At 29.9% G+C, this 16,744-nt stretch overlaps 3 pseudogenes across 1 annotated transcript; all 3 read right to left on the reverse strand.

Moving 5' to 3' along the window:
• Positions 1-2,535: 2,535 nt before the first annotated feature.
• On the reverse strand, positions 2,536-4,534 carry LOC149888067 (uncharacterized; annotated as a pseudogene). The gene is made up of 4 exons (XR_016452946.1): positions 4,525-4,534; positions 4,082-4,371; positions 3,044-3,203; positions 2,536-2,707 (listed from the first exon to the last, which is right to left on the reverse strand). The product of XR_016452946.1 is annotated as an uncharacterized LOC149888067 (transcript).
• Positions 4,535-4,832: 298 nt separating this feature from the next.
• On the reverse strand, positions 4,833-7,139 carry LOC149888068 (uncharacterized; annotated as a pseudogene).
• A 690-nt stretch (positions 7,140-7,829) lies between these two features.
• Positions 7,830-9,117, reverse strand: LOC149888069 (uncharacterized; annotated as a pseudogene).
• Between the last annotated feature and the right edge of the window lie 7,627 nt (positions 9,118-16,744).

Raw genomic sequence — 16,744 nt, forward strand, 5'->3', positions numbered from 1 at the left:
AAACGGAAAAGGTAATAAATTTAAAATAAATTGATCCCTGCCCTAACCCAATCCATTCTTCCTATTCCTAAATCAGTGTGACCTCATAGTGCTAACCAAAATACGCAGTACAACATATATATATATATATATATATATATATATATATATATATATATATATATATATATATATATATATATATATATATATATATATATACCCAGCCAACAGCGAATGATGGGACTCACGTGGGCTAACCAGTTAAACTGCGAAAACTGATTTATACATGAGTTATAACAATACCATTTCATGAACAAAAGTAAAATTCGTTTGAACACTATCAATTCATTTACATAAAATTTAATATTACATTAGAAAAAAATTGTACTTACTGTACTTACTTACTGTACGCAGTCTCAAAAAGTTTAGTGGTCCTGAATCCTCTTTTATCTCGCTCACCAAAAACATTAAATTTCATAGCCAAGTTATTGGACATCAAGTTAATGTCATCATATGTTTCGTTGCCTCTTCGAGACAATTACTCCCAATATCACTTACAAGTTTAACCTAAAAATTTACTCACTACTTTACACAATAATTTGAAAATCATTTTAACCTTAATATGACAGGATGAATTAAATTATTAAAAAATCAAATAATAGCTACCACACTATTCATAAAACTAATATTATTTAGTTTTCTTTCCATTTCATCAAACTCTAACTAAGATGATAAAGGAAAAACAGCTCCATCTGGAAGAATCTCAGCATTTTGAAGCGGCCGCTGTTCTAAACTTCTAATCATTACCATTGGTAAGCGCTGCGTTTCTTTCACATCTTCGAGCTGCTTTAGTACTCTACCCAAAAGATTTTCAATTTTGTTAAGTTGACCTGATATAAAGTAAAAAATATATTTAAAAATAAATACTTTTAATAATCGTGTAAATTATTTTTATTCAACTCTTGGTTAGACCTAGCCATTGCCAATGGAATTAAGAGATTCAATTAATGCAATAAACCTATTTATGAATCTGAGAATCCCTCCCCCTCCACACAAAAAAAATGTATTTCAACAGGATTTTTTCGTAAGTCTTTTGAATATATTTTTAGTAGCTTGGAACACAAAATTCTTTTTGGTGTTTTTTGCCTGGCATAATTATTTGGTATTTGTTTTGAAAAGTATTTACGTATATTAGCGATAGAAAAAAACTTAGCAATGGATATCTATAAAAACAATAACGCTAACAAAATATGAAATGATTCAAAAAACTAAAATCATTTTTTTCAAAGTAAAGCAACATTTGATTTGAAAATCAAATCAAAGCAATTCGTAGAGCCATAATATATACATACACACATCTATATATTTTCTGTTTAAATTTAACAAACTTAAAAATATATAAAAATTTGACATTAAAAAAAAGATAATTTTGTTTCAAAGATACTTCCCATGATCATTTTGTGTTAATGGCATAGCAACATAATAATGATCAATAGGAACTAAGATATACTTTTTCGACAATAAATTGATTGAAGCGACATTTAACTGTTCCTCAAGGTCTTTTACTAGACAAATTCTAAGTAGAGCTGAATGTAATGGATAATCAAAAAATGAAATCGCATTGCAATATTTTTGATAAACAACTAGAGTTTTATTTGATGAGTTAAGCAGAATATTATTTACTAAAATAATACTTCCATTTAACTCAAAACAATTATCTCTTTTAGACTTGGGTATTAAAAATTTACCAATGAATTTTTTTAACTGAACACAGTTAAAACAATTGTCAGGTATTGATCCATCGTAATGAAGTTGTCTGTAGCAATTTATTTCATTTACTTTATCATACTCAACCTGTTTTTCTGCAGCTTGCTGTTTTTTAGCAAGACGAAGTACTATATGGGCAACAGGGTTCTGTGGCTGCCTAACTAACTTTTTCAAATACCCATTATAATTCTTAAATGGAAAACAAGAGGTTATTTAAGGATCCATATTTTCTAACATCTTGAACAATATGCGTAAGACTATGGACATTACCCAGCCAGCAAAAAATAATTGGCTTAATGTTGGCCCAATGCATTGACTTACATTGGCACAATGTTGGAATAATGCGTTGGGCCAATACAGGAGTAATCATTGGCGCAAGGTTTGACCAATGCTCATTGGCCAATGCTAAAAACAACGTTTAGCCAATGTTATAATTATACGTTAAGGATGTTTAAAATATGTTAACCCAATATTCAAAATTTTTATAAATATTTCAAAATAATTATACGTTATTCAAAATAATTATACGTTAAGGATGTTTAAAATATGTTAACCCAATATTCAAAAAACGTTATAGCAATACTAAAATTGTGATTTTTTTTTTACTTGAATCACATTACAGCCGAAACAAAACCTGATTCAATAAAAAGAAACAGGTCAATAATGTGTTTAATGGTGTGCTTGTTTGGCCCGACTTAAATTAAATAATTGAGGAAATAGTCTTGGTTAACGAATGCTTAAATATTTCATTGTAATAAACCGTTACTATACAATTTTTATTATAAGTTATAACAACTGATTTACTCGGATTAAATTTTTTGGAGTGATCGTTTACTTCCTCGTTCTGGATCATTTCTGCCTCCTTTGCGGTCGCAGGACTGCCTAAGCCAAACCTTTACCAGTTGTTCAACACTTGAAGCAGTGACGTCACTCAATAACTTGTTCTTTTTTACAACACCTGAAAAGAAAAGGAAAATTAAATCCACATTTTACTACTCAAGGTAGTAATTAATACTTAGGGAGCAATTAATAGTAATTACTAATAAAAAAATATTTAACTCATTTTTATTGAAAATTTATTTTATTGCTTAGTATCAGGACAGCAAAAAAATTTATTAGTTAGTTTTATTTAACAAAAATAATACTTTCATCATAAACTAAAAAATTTAGTTTTATTATTTTAGTTTCCACACGTATGGAGGCGTGGAAACTAAAATTTTAGTGTACAGATGTACAGATTTTTTATGACCAAAATATTGCAGTTATAAAAATTCAAATTCAATGATAGACTTACTGACAATAAGAGAAGTTATTTTCATGTTACCGATTCCAACTTTTCCATTTCTACTGGCAAAGTTTAATTGCAATGATAATCCTTTTGAGAAAAGTGTTCTTAACAATCTGCGTGTTGTATCACCAATATTTCTTCCACCAATTTGAGCAAGATAGTTAACCTTGATTAACATTAATGGTATATTTAATATAATTAACCTTAATTGGTCTGATGTCAACAGAAATAATAAACTAATTAATTAATAAGTTTATTAGTTTCAGAACAATATAAAGATATAAAACTAAACTCTCGTAAAAAGTCAAAAACATATAAAATAGATTAAACTTTTCAAGTTTTATATATTTTAAACTTAACCTAAGTTTTTAAGAATATAATAAAGTATATAAAAATATATAAAATCAGCCCTCGGAATAAGAGCCGGCATTCGGCAACGCCGACATAAAGGTGTTTCAGGTCGATAAAAAATCGCCGACCTTGTTTCTGTTTTATAAAAACTCACAAACATTTGGCTTTATTTTCTCAAGAATCTTTTATACTATCTGAAATACAATATCTTCTAGTAAATTGTTGAAATACAGCTATCTGAATGTCTGTTTCAGTATTCCAAATGTTATTAGAATAAACTGAAAAAGGCAATCAGTTAGCAAATAATTCATTATAAGATAGTATAAGCTGCCAAACATAAGCTGATAAATATTTAATAATTTGGTGCAATCTTTTGACTAGAATTTAATAAATTTTTTAGTAAAATATTAATTTCCGTGAAATGTTTTGGGTTAACCAAGATGGCTGCCATTTTAAAAACTGGTTTTAAAAAAGTCACGTGACACTGTCTCCTGTTTGTTAAACCTCCTTGGTTTGACCTTTGTATCAAAATTTTTTTGCCGAACTCTAACAGTTTAAAGTCGACAGTTTATTGCCGACCTCATTTTTTTTAATTCCAAGGGTTGATAAAAAATATAAATATGTATAAAATATAGCAGAAAATATATACAATTAAAAAAAAAAACCAACATCAAAATTAAGCAAATGACATACTAATAACTTGAAAATGCTATTTTCTTTTAGTTTCTCATCAAAATCAGTTAACTCTTGAATACAATCAAGAGGAAGATTTATGCCTTCAGGCAAAGTATCATAGCTTTTACGCTGAGTTACAGCATTAAGGATTGAATTTAAAATTTGTGAATGCATGGCCTGCTTCGTCTCTATTGATGCAAGTCTGCTTAGAATCACATGCAAATCTTTTGGAAGTATTCCTAAAGTTTTGAACAGTACAAAAATTTTTAATATATAAATACTACAGTTAAAATAATTATTTAAAACTACTTTTTATATAGTTTTTGCACAGTAAAAAATGGCAAAACTTAAATATTATTAAAATTTTAGCATTCTTATTCAAAAAAGGGATTAATAACATTTTCAACAATTTCAAAGATAAGGCAGAACACAATCAATTTAATAACTCATCAAAATGGAACCTTTTTTCATACTTTTTAATCATCTTTGTAAAAAATATAATTAATAAAATTTTTATTTCTTAACATGCATTGAAAATTCTATTATTGTTTAAAACTTTAAACTTGCAAAATTTATTTCAAATAACAAACTAGTAAAAGTAATATCAACATACGGTTTATCTAGAACTTAAGCATCATAGGCAGCAAAAAATTATACCTGAGATTGCATTTGGTATCGATGATGCAGATGAATTAGTGATGCTTTTACATTGGAAATACAAATTAAAATTTGGCTGAGCTAGATCAATCAAATTGTCAGTTTCTGGTGATTAAGCTTTGCAAGAATGTATTGTGAAATCTTCATTTTGTTCATCAGGCATATTTAACTCCTGTTCACTGTTTTCTGGAAAAGCAATCTCACAACTTGCTTAAAAAAAAATTTTTCAACTAAAGTTTAAATTTTTTTTTCAGAAATCATTTTACATTTTATCTTATTAAGACATAAGTTATGAAAAATTAACTATAATTAAGTATTAAAAATAAAAAGTATAAAATAAAAGTATAAATGCAACTATAACATTTTTAAAGGTGTAGTTAAAAAAAAAAAAATTTTAACTTAAAAATAAAAATTTAATGCAACAGGGGTACAATAAACTGTTTCTAGACACTTTACAAATTCCTAATTTTGTTGATGAAATTGGAAACATAAAACTTTCATAAACAGTTAGGAATTTTTCACAAACAAATGTAATATTATTATTCATAAGTAGTATATTATGAATGAGACACGGTACACCATCATTTGTAATAAAACAGTTATCTCGATTTGATGTTGAAAAAAACCATTTCTCTAACTGAACTTTTTTAAATTGTTTTGCATGTTCAAATCCATTAGGTAAAGGGCCACTAAAATGTTCACCTTTAAGTGAATTAAGCTCATCCAAGTTATCATTTTTTTAAATTACTACATACTTTTCTCTCTCCTCATCTGCGAACTAATTGCTGAATTGGAAATTGTGCTTTCCTAATCATTTTTTTTAACTGTCCTAACAAATTTTCAAAAGGAAAACTGCTAAAATTATCTAATGGACCAAGAGTCTGCACATCTTTTGACAAATGAATTAGGCAGTGAACATTGTAAACAAGAAATCCTTTACCATAGAGACTTTTACCTTCATTTACAAATAAAACAAGTAATACACGAGCATACTCAGAGTAATACTTAGAAAACACTGGATCTATCAATATAGTTATAGCTACATTTAGTAACATAAAATGATTGTATAAAGGCAATGATAAAACATTTGAGAGCACTAATGGGCCCAGATAAAGTAAAAAAAGACGAAATTCAGTAGCTTTCCAGCGTAAAACTTCATGAGCAGAACGACACTTTCTTGCAAATTGCGAAGGGATATTTTGTGATAAGGAGTTTAGACTATTAGACAACTGATCCATTGCACGTGTACCAATTCGAACGTGCAAAGGGATTTTTGGGCCTTTCCAATAAAGAATCAATCGCTTCATGACTCCTAAACAAACTAGATGCATATAGTCTAGACCAAACTGACTTACAAAAGGACACTCCTTGAGATGATGTTTTTTGTCAATCATATCAAAAAAAGCTAAATCTGTTCGTAGAGGTGCATTTGTCTCAGGATAAACTAATTTGCCATCATATTCACCATTTGTTGTGCATTTTTCACATGAATTATAACCAGAATGACCTTTTATAACTTTGACAAATGCTCTAGCAGGTGCATCACAGATAAATGAATGAATTTTAACAGAATACCTTTTGTTACCAAACAAAAAGCCATCCTCTACTAAATGTTTAGTTTCTTCAACAAACTCTTCAAGAAATTCTGCTGCACTTGGTGGTTTTTCTTTTCCGCTATATATTCCTACAACAAATGGTTGTTTTGTACTAAAGTTCTTTACAATACAAAGTATTGGCCATACTGGGACACAAGAGCTTTTGAATAGAGGCAACCCATCTACATTAAATTGCAAGAGGATGTTTGTATTCTCGGGTATAAACAAATCATTAATGCAGTTTTTTAAACCATTCTCAAGTCCAATGTGACAATAATCTCCTCCACTTTTTAGTTTTTTAACTTCAAACATTGTAAGTGTCTTTAATAATGTCCTTGGATGTTGTTTGTTGTAAGTGTCTTTAATAATGTCCTTGGAAAATATGGTTTAAGAATGCATAGAAGTGATGCAAGTGCCACATGGGTTATTTCATAATGCAGAGACCAATCGCGAAGTATGTTGTTTATTTCACCATCAAAATTTTCATTTTGATCATCAGAGCTAGATGAAACATAGTAATTTTCCTCCGGATCAACATCATTGACATTATCATTAGCAAAATTTAAATCTCTGATTGAATCAGAACTAAAATTACTCTTTAAGTTAAAATCTGTTGTTTGGGCGTTAGTTGCTGTAATGTCACTAAACAAAACTTTTTCATCTTTTAATAAAGTTGTATCTTCCTGCTGAACTAGCTGCTTGACATCACAAAAATTTGCATGGTCCGGAAAATTGTTATATACTCTATTTAAATCAAGTTCAGCTTGTTTTTTAACTTTTCGACGAATGGTTGAGTATGAATAACGTTTTGTATAGCTATTCATTTTCTAGATATTAATTAACAACAACAAAAAATAAGCATATACTTTTTCATTTACTTAACTTTTATTTATTTTCTTTTTATAACAAAAATATTTTTTTAATTTTCAGTGCATGAAAAATAATTTTTTTTATACTGCACTTTGTAAAAAAATATTTACATTATTTTTTAATAAATGTTACTTAAATAAAATACAATAATTTTAATGAATATTTATATTTAAAGATTAGAATCTCGTTAAAAACTTTTATGCTACAATCTTACAATGAAAACTTTATTACAAAATTGTTTTTGTCAAGTTAGCGCATTGCAAAAATTGTTTGTGCTATTGGTACAGTTGCGTCGGCTAAATTAAAGTAAATAAAACTTTTAAGTTTAAGCATTGGAGAAGCATTGGCCCGATCCAAATATTTAGCCAATGTTATTTCATAGATTGGGCCAATTACTTCTTGCTAGCTGGGTATAAATCAAGATTTGAATTCCATTACCAACTCCAAAACCTTAAAATGCCTTTAACAAAAGTTTTGAGAGGTTTTTCAACATAATCACATGTTTCTGAAAAAGGATCCTCCACTAAAAGTGGTCTTATTAATACAGATAGGATTAAAAAATTTCTATATAGTAATGGCGGTAATCTATCCTTTAACACAACTGGTCCAGTATATAACAAAAATTGTCGAAACTCAGTGGCTTTCTATTGCCGAAATTCAAAGAGTAATCGAGGTCTTCGAGCGGATTCTTGGGGGACAAAGGATTTAATTATGTTAAAATGTTTTGAGATAACAACAGCAATAGCTGATGAAATATTTCCAGATCCCTTTCCAGGCATCCACAAGTGAATAAATTTTTTGACCATACCAAAACATACAAGATGCAAGTAGTCTAAAACAAATTGACTAAAAAGATCAATACCTGTGTCATGCAAAGGAGATTTTTCATAATGATGACCATGGCAAATAAATGCATTAAGTTGCTCATCAGTTCTTAATGGAGAAGAAAGTTCAGGAAATATTACACGATTGTTAAAGTACTCCCCTTTCTGTGTACACCTTTCACAGCCATTATAACCGGAATGTCCTTTCGTACACTTCTAAAATGATCTTGCAGGTGCATCACAAATAAAAGCATCAATAGCAATATTAAGGTTTTTTGTTATCAAAGCATACTTCAATACTTGCTACTGTCAGCATATCATCAACAAAAGCTTTTAAATAATCATTTACAGAATTAGGCTTGAAATTTCCTGAGTAGATGCCTATTGTAAAGATACCAAGATGAGGTAGTTCTTTTGCTATTCCAAGAATAGACCAAATACATAAATTTGAACATCTTGATAAAGGTACGCCATCAATATTTATATGAAGCGTTGATATATCTGATATATCATTCAAGGGTTTTAATGAAGTTTTCAAAAGTGAGCACAGAGAGTTAGATATTCCAAAACGATTATATTGATTAACTCCGCAAGTCACTATATCAGTTACTTTTGGAGCATATAGTAAAGTTCTAGCATCTGATGGTATGTCTAAAATAAAAGGATTAAGAATAACTAGTAAAGCAGTTGTTGCAGCAAGTGAAATGTTATACTGAGTTGCCCATACAGTTAAACTCTCACGAGCAGAGATTGGCTCTTTTTCAGTGTTCTCAAAATTTTGAAAGTGAGTATCAAAATCTTCATAGTCAACACAATGTTCACCATGAAGATTAGCGTTTTCATTAAACATTGAAAAATCATCTTTATATTGAACGGAAAAATCATTAGCTTGTAAATTTATAGTTGAATTTCCCTCATAAAGGTGCATTGCGGATAGAGGATCGTCTGATCTAAACGTAGTAGAGGAGACATCAATAAAATTTAGATTAGAATATGATGGATTTGTTTGATGATCAAACGACTCTATAGCAGCAACTCTAAGATGTTCATCTACCCTTGCACGAATGTGACGCCTTTGATTTCGCTCATTATACACTTTATTTGTCATTTTTTATGTGTTAAACAAAAAACTTGAGAAAATTATTAAGATATAGGTAACTTCACAGTGCTTCTGTTTTTAACATGAGGCGCAATAAAAAACTATTTAAACCAATAGCCGTTTAGATAAAAGACAAGGGCTCGCAATAAAAAACCAACGTGGGTCCAATATGGGCAACCCATCAGTTATAAAAATGATATTATTTGATAGGCGGCCCATATAGGTCTCATGTCAAATCTTTAACGCAATCCCATGCCCTTATCGGCCAATGTAAACCTCGTTAAACACTCATGGGACCGATGTAAGAGTGTTGGCTGGGTGTATATATATATATATATATATATATATATATATATATATATATATATATATATATATATATATATATATATACATACATACATACATACATACATAAATTTATTTCCAATTAAATAACTTACGTAATTTTGAATAATAATTATTTACAGTCAAATTTTACGAGACCCCAGCCAACATGTTTTCAGCCAGTTTACCTTTTCTCCTTCAGTATTTTTTTTTTTTCTTTTTTGAATTGCATTTTCTAGATATTTAGTTGAAATAAAATTCTCATGTTTCATTTTGTACAAATTAAACTTATTATTTCGTTGACATTGTTTTGTAACCTCATAGTAATCCTCAGGACTGTACAAGAAAATCTTTTTTCGTAATGCCATTTCTGTAACACCAAAATCTGCACCGTTTGGTAAATACGAATGCCCAGAAAGCAAAAATTTATGGTCGATTATTTCAATGTTATTTTCCAAGGACTGGACAACTCTTAACTACATCAATGCCATTTGAATATTTCGATTTTGCCCAGTGCACATATCACTGTAAGCTATAACATGATTTTGGGTCGTTACATTTTGTAAATGTTCAGGCAACAAGATGCAATATCCTGGGATCCCACACATACATGAAAACTTTACCGTCGTTAAAATTATGGAATTCCTCGTTTAAAGCATACATATTTCGCTTATAATATGCGATCGAAACGGATAATTTTGGATATGGTAAGGCTTTTTGTAAATCGAAAGAAAAGGCAAAATAACTTTCTGGATTTTCTGTTGCTAGAATTCTATCTTCTTGTAAGGCTTTTCTTGCTAATTCGGCATTTTTTAAGTAAACATCATGTCTTTGTACAAGAGTTGCCTTTCTTCGTCACTGTTTGTTGTTTGAATTTTCATGTTAAAGAAATCACATCTTTCACACGTGTCTTTGCGTCGTTGATGGAAATATAACTAAAAATCTCTTTTCACGGCGATTTTCTATTTGACTTGCTTAGTAAATTTTTCAAGATCGTCTGCGTTTTATCACTTGGTTTTATTTTTATAAGATTTTTCATTCCGTCATTTCAAGGCCTTCTTAAACAGGCTGTGACAGCTCATTTTCCGTAAAATTAGCGAAGGCCGACTTTTTTACGGTTAAAATTATTTTTTATCCTTGCTTTTGTAAACAAACTTCAGAAACGAATAAAGAGCTTTATTAGGACAAAACATTTTGATTAAATTTCGGAAGAAAATATTGCGGGAATTTTTTTACGTTTATAAATAAGTTATTTACAATAAAAATTTAAAGAGTTTAGCTAAAAATGACTAAATCTCATTTCTTAAAACTATATGTTTATTTTAGCTGTTTAACACTTGTAATACAAATAATAAGTTTTTTGATAAAAACAAACATATATGTTAACTTTATTTTCTCAAAATTATTTTGACTTTTTTAACTCAAAGTATTTTATTTTGAAGTTGAAAGTTTTGCTTGTTTTATTAAACATTTCTTCTCAAAATCTTCAGAGTGTTTTTTACCTTGATTGTTTAAAAAAATATTTTCCAAAATGCAGCAAACTTTTTTAACACTTCGAACAAGCAATTGAAATTTACTATTGCAGTTAAATAAAAATGTCAATTAATCCTCTCTTGCACAGTAATGGTGAATCTTTATTCACAAGTGACTCCGCAGATATAAAAAAAACAATAAATAACAAAGTAGACTAAATTGTCAGAAGGTTCTCTTAGTCTTCCACTGATCAAAGAACTAATCAAAGTTCCATATTTTTGAAACATCAAAGGCGTCGGTTTTTTTTTTTTAATTGAATGTAATTCTGGAAGTTTGTAAGCAATAAAACCTGTAATATGGAAAAGCCCTTGTTTGCAGTTATTTGGCAACTGAACCTCACAATTTTCACATATTGACTTATCAAACTCCATATCAACTTCACAGCTATCACAGTGGTGGTGAGGAAATATTGTAAAATCTGCTTACTCATCTAGCAACTTTCCAATTTTGTCGATTCTAAATTTTTGAATAACATTTCGAACAGTTATCAGATGTGCCACCTGACCCTTGCTGATATTTCCTAAACTGTTTTTCTAGTGCATCTGATCGCATTACCCTAGCAATACACAAGATGCACCACAGTTCAACAAATACTTGGCACAGCTTGCTAATCTTTTAGAAGTTTTTTGCAAAGCACTCCCAGTATCCATTGTTAACTTTTTCTCTCTTAATTTTGAATTTACGCATTTCAAATTTTTAGCAAAATAAGAAATATAGTTCTCTAAGAAATCTATTTGCCAATAATTGACTGAAGTAATAGGCTTTCTTAGAATATCATTTAATCTAATATCTAGACCTTTTGCTTCACTGTTGACAATAAACCATCACTTGTCAACTGTTTCAATAAAAAGTGCAGTATCTTTAGCTTCAGGAATTTTTACACCTAATGTTGCAACTGTTTCATCACAAAAAACTTTGAGAACTAATCCAAAATTTTGTCGTTCAATTGGTTTTGGTGACTTGATGCCTAATATGAATTTCTCGCTTAGAATCTGTTTCATTATTAATAACATAACTAACAGCATTCTCCAGTTGAGAATAATATTTAATAATTCCTTTGTTTAAAAAAGAAAATAAATATCTCCAGAATCTTCTAAAGTTATATATATTGAAAACTTAGGTACTGGTCCACAATGTTCATATGATATTAAAGATGTATTTTTTTCTTTTTCAACAAAATAATACTTTTCTTTACAGTTATTTATCAATGGCTTCAAATTTTTTACAATTAAATTAAATTGAATAGCATCCATTTTTTTAAAGTTTTTGAACTCATTAGGTAAACTATTTCTTTCAGAACACATTAGCCCAGTGACATCTCGTTTTCTAGACACTATTGGAATACAAGACACTGGTATAACTTTAAAGACTGATGGAGGATGCACTGGAACAAAACTAGCACCTTTGACTTTTTTTAATTTTGCATCTTTAGGCTAGTGCTGAGCACAAATTTGCTTATAATCTGTAAATACAAAGTTGCATTTGGAAGTTTTTTAATCCATAACTCGCAATCCTCGGATTCACAGACAAAGACATACCAATTTTATCTTCACCATTTTTTAAAACGCATTCAAACATTGGTTGACCATTCCCTGACTCTAAAACATTGCAAAAACAATCAAACTGATCACTTTCAGCTTTAATTTTCCGGAGTGCACTGTAGCCTTTATTGCATTTATATGACCCTGAATAAAATTCTTCAACAGATACTCTAATATTCACTACACTATCCCATAATAACTTTATCATCTAAATAAGAAGTACTATTAACTACTATTAGTTAATTAATTCCAGTTATAGTATTACAGCTCGAAGAACCATAACCTTATTTTCACTTACTTCGAAATTATAGAAAATAATTTCATTTTTGTAAACTTCGTTTACGATTTGAGTTTGATCATTTTCTGGCGATATCAAAAATTTACTTTAAATTAAAGAAACAGTAAAAACTCCAAGTTTTATAAAACGAAACAAAATACAGAAAGAAATCATTTCGTTATTTATTTTAACAAAAAACAGACACGCAGTTATTTCTTTATAGTTAAATAATTTTGCAGACCTTGAATCTTGTGAGGCATTCGGCTAAAAGTTCTATAAAAAGACTGATTTTTTAAATTGTAAATTCTACATAACAAAAATAAGAAACTTTTCTCTTTCTACCTTTCTTAATAAAACAGGTCTTATTTTTTCTAATTGTCAAAAAAAAAATTCAAAATTCCTTCGTTCCTTCGTGTTTTTTTTAAAATGCCCCCGAACGTCGAAAATCTGCCCTCGAACGTCGATAATCTTAAATGTGAATTTTATTTGCATGGTTTCGTCAGAACAACATTTTTTTTTTTTTGAAATCAAATGAACAACGTTCTGACTGTGTAACGCACAAGTTTATTTTAACAATGTAGGCTGAATTCGCATTGTACATAACATTTTAAATAGGTTACATGGAGTTGTTTAACTTTTTGCTAATTTCCACATCCACGGATATTAGGAAAATCTATATGCAAAAGTTCGCCATGTTTAAAGATTTTCCTGTATGTCCATTTATGAGCTGCAATTATTTTTCGCACATTTTCTAATTATGAATTAAATATTATTTTTTTTTTTTGTTTATGTTCAAAAAAGGGCTCAAATACTTTCAATCTGGATTTTGGGATCGAGTGTTATGACTCTCAAAAGCCGGAAAACTTTTTATGTTTTTTCTAATAAATTTTATCGCGAGTTTACTAGTTCTCCTGCAAGAACCATCCATTCTCCCACGCATGTCTTTTGGATTATCTTTTGCTTTTAAGATTTTATCAATCCGTACCGTAGATATATTAAGAGTATTTATAAAAAATTTCTTACATACTAAAATGTTTTTACGAGGAGTGCTCAAGAGAAATTTATACACATTAGTCCTCAATGTTCCCGCATAATTTCTTGGCCTTCTTCTTTTTACAGGATAACTATGAACATTTCCATAGAGAAATAAGTTTTGTTTATCTAAGTCGCTCATATTCCAAAGTTCTACACATTTTTTCGAACAGTTACAACTTTTATTTTCAAATTTTTTTTCTTTAATAATTTTACCGTTTTTTGCACAGTATTCTTGTTCGGAATTTCGCTTGTTTTCGCTTGATTTTACTTATTCTTTGGGCATATTGTCCTTTATATTCTTTTGCAGAATCGAAGTTTTGGCTATATGAAGCATCATCCTCATATGATGTACATTCTAGCTCTATAATTCTTCTTCTTTTTGTAATTTTCTTTAAACATGTGTTTTTATTAGTGGTATTATCCTCATCCTCCATTTATAAGACTCTTCTTTTGTTTATATTCATAGGGTTTTTTTCTGTGTGATTTTACATTTACAATAGAATAAAAAAAATATCTTAAACTATAGTAAAATAATGATTCATTATTACTTCCAACCTGTTTCACTTTCTGATTTTAATATGAAGTTATCCGTTTTTTATATAATAAAAGTAAATAATTGTAAAAATTATATTAAATTTAAATATCGGGACTACACTTCGATACTGTCACACTAATACTGATAACAATGAGTTTTAGACAAACATTTTGCAGATTTGCAATTACGCAATTTCTCGGGACATGTTAAAACATGCAATATTAAACACGTCTGTGGCTAACGGTTTTTCCATTCCATCCTATCAGTCAAATTACGCTTTTGCGTATTTTGACTGATAAACTTTTTATAAGTGCTTAATGAGTAATTCTAAAGAAAATGGACTTACCATTTTCATAATCAATTGTTATGCAATTTCATTTATTAACGAATTTTAAATTGATCAAAGCATATGGATATGTTTAAATACCGTGAGGAAGCTAAACCTAATTAACAAAGATGCTATTCATAACAATCAAAACACCCAAAATCAACCATTAATATTTTACACGCTATCTAACGAAAATGAAAAGACGCCAACGCCCAAAAACAAAGCAACAAATATAAAAACGAGAAAACCGAAGAGAATCAGTAAGAAACGGTTTTTTTATATAGTTTAAAGTGGAGAATATATTATTTGTTAATAACAAAAAAAGATTTGTTATTCATAAACAAAATAGGGAAGAAATATATCACGCGCCAAGAAAAGTAAGCGCGCATTATAACACAAGTCAGAGTGCTACCATTACACAGAACCAAAGAGGCATCCCTACATCTATACACCCTATCCTCCTAAAATACAAACCATTAAACCCCATTCCTCGTAAAGAAACCCCGACTCACAATATTTACACAATAAAAAATATACTCAAAAAGTTCCGCCTCACATTGGAGGTACTACCGAGATAAAATTCGTCTCTTTTCTTCTGCATAATTAGAGAGAACTTAGCTGCATTCAGGTGTGCACAAAAAAAAAAAAAAATTTAAGAAGAAATATATAGAAGTAATTTATAAGAAGAAGTTTATAAGAAGGAAATTTATAAGAAGAAATTTAAACGAGGAAATTTTTATGAATAAAATTTAAACGAGAAATTTTACAAGAAACAATTAAGGTGAAATTAAAATAAGAAAATTTAGAAGAAGGAAATTATATTAAAAAAAAGGAGAAAATATTTATTAGAAATTTAAAAGAAGAAATTTAAAAGAAGAAATTTATAAGAAGAGATTTAAATACAATTAAAATGAATCACCACAATCCCAGCTCCGTGCCAATATTTTTCTCTACCACACCGGCTGCTATAAATGTTAATACCCCCGAAGTACAAATACCCCCACCAGATAGCTATGATAGAGACTCTATAGGAAGTGACGATTTAAACAACAGACGGTTAGAAAGAATTTTAGAAAGGTTTACGGAAACAATTGACAGACAAGTAATAAAGAATACCCCAGAGAAACGCAATGATGAAACTCTTTTGACAGCTCTGCTTGAAAAGTTGACACTCTCCGTGAGACCCTCAGTAGATAGATCCAACCTCCCGAAATTTAATGGAAGCCCCGAAGAAGACGTCAAAGAATTCCTTCTTCAGTTTAAAAGAGTAGCCACCTTTAATAACTGGAATAGCCACGATCAACTTTGTGCATTTCCCCTGTGCCTGAACCAGTCCGCTTCCACATACTACGAGTCCCTACCAGAAAAAAACAAACAGCACATTGATTGACTCACTCATACAGGCTTTTCAAAGTGAGTATGAACCCCCAGAGGGTGTGTGGATAAAGAAGACGCAGCTATACAGCCTTAAAGAAGACAAAGCGGTCTAGAGAAGTTCATAGCCAATCTCGAGAAATTGTGCCAAGAATTAAACGCTAGTGAAGAGACTATATTAGACCTATTTATACAAGACGTGAATCCTAACCTTAAACAGAGACTCCTTTTAAGTCAACCAGCAACCTACACGAAGGCAGTTAGGATAGCACGAGTCAACAATTCCGTTATCAGCGACGATGATGAGAGAATAGTTGCAACTATAGTGAAAGCGATGAACAAACTACAAACTAAACCCTCGAAAACCAACACGGTAACTTTTGCGGAAAATGATACACCCCCACTAAACGCATACAATACGACACCCGCCAACTTAGCCACCCCTGACGGTGCAACCAGAGAGGTCCCTAGATTAAGACAAGAACTAAAACAATTAAAATTACGGCTCTTAAAACAACAAGCTGAAAACCAGGCAATGCCACAAAACTACTACTCACAACCACAAAACCAACCCACCTGCTACAAGTGTCACAATGTAGGTCATATAGCCAGATACTGCGACCAAGTGTTCCGTGATTCCTGGATTCCTCTACCCAATAACCCACCGCGTGAATTTTCAAATCATG

Source organism: Hydra viridissima, unplaced genomic scaffold (genome assembly GCF_058129835.1).
Source record: "Hydra viridissima isolate aposymbiotic clone 2 unplaced genomic scaffold, HvirCarnegie_v1 scaffold_5, whole genome shotgun sequence".
In the NCBI taxonomy this organism is placed as follows: domain Eukaryota; kingdom Metazoa; phylum Cnidaria; class Hydrozoa; order Anthoathecata; family Hydridae; genus Hydra; species Hydra viridissima.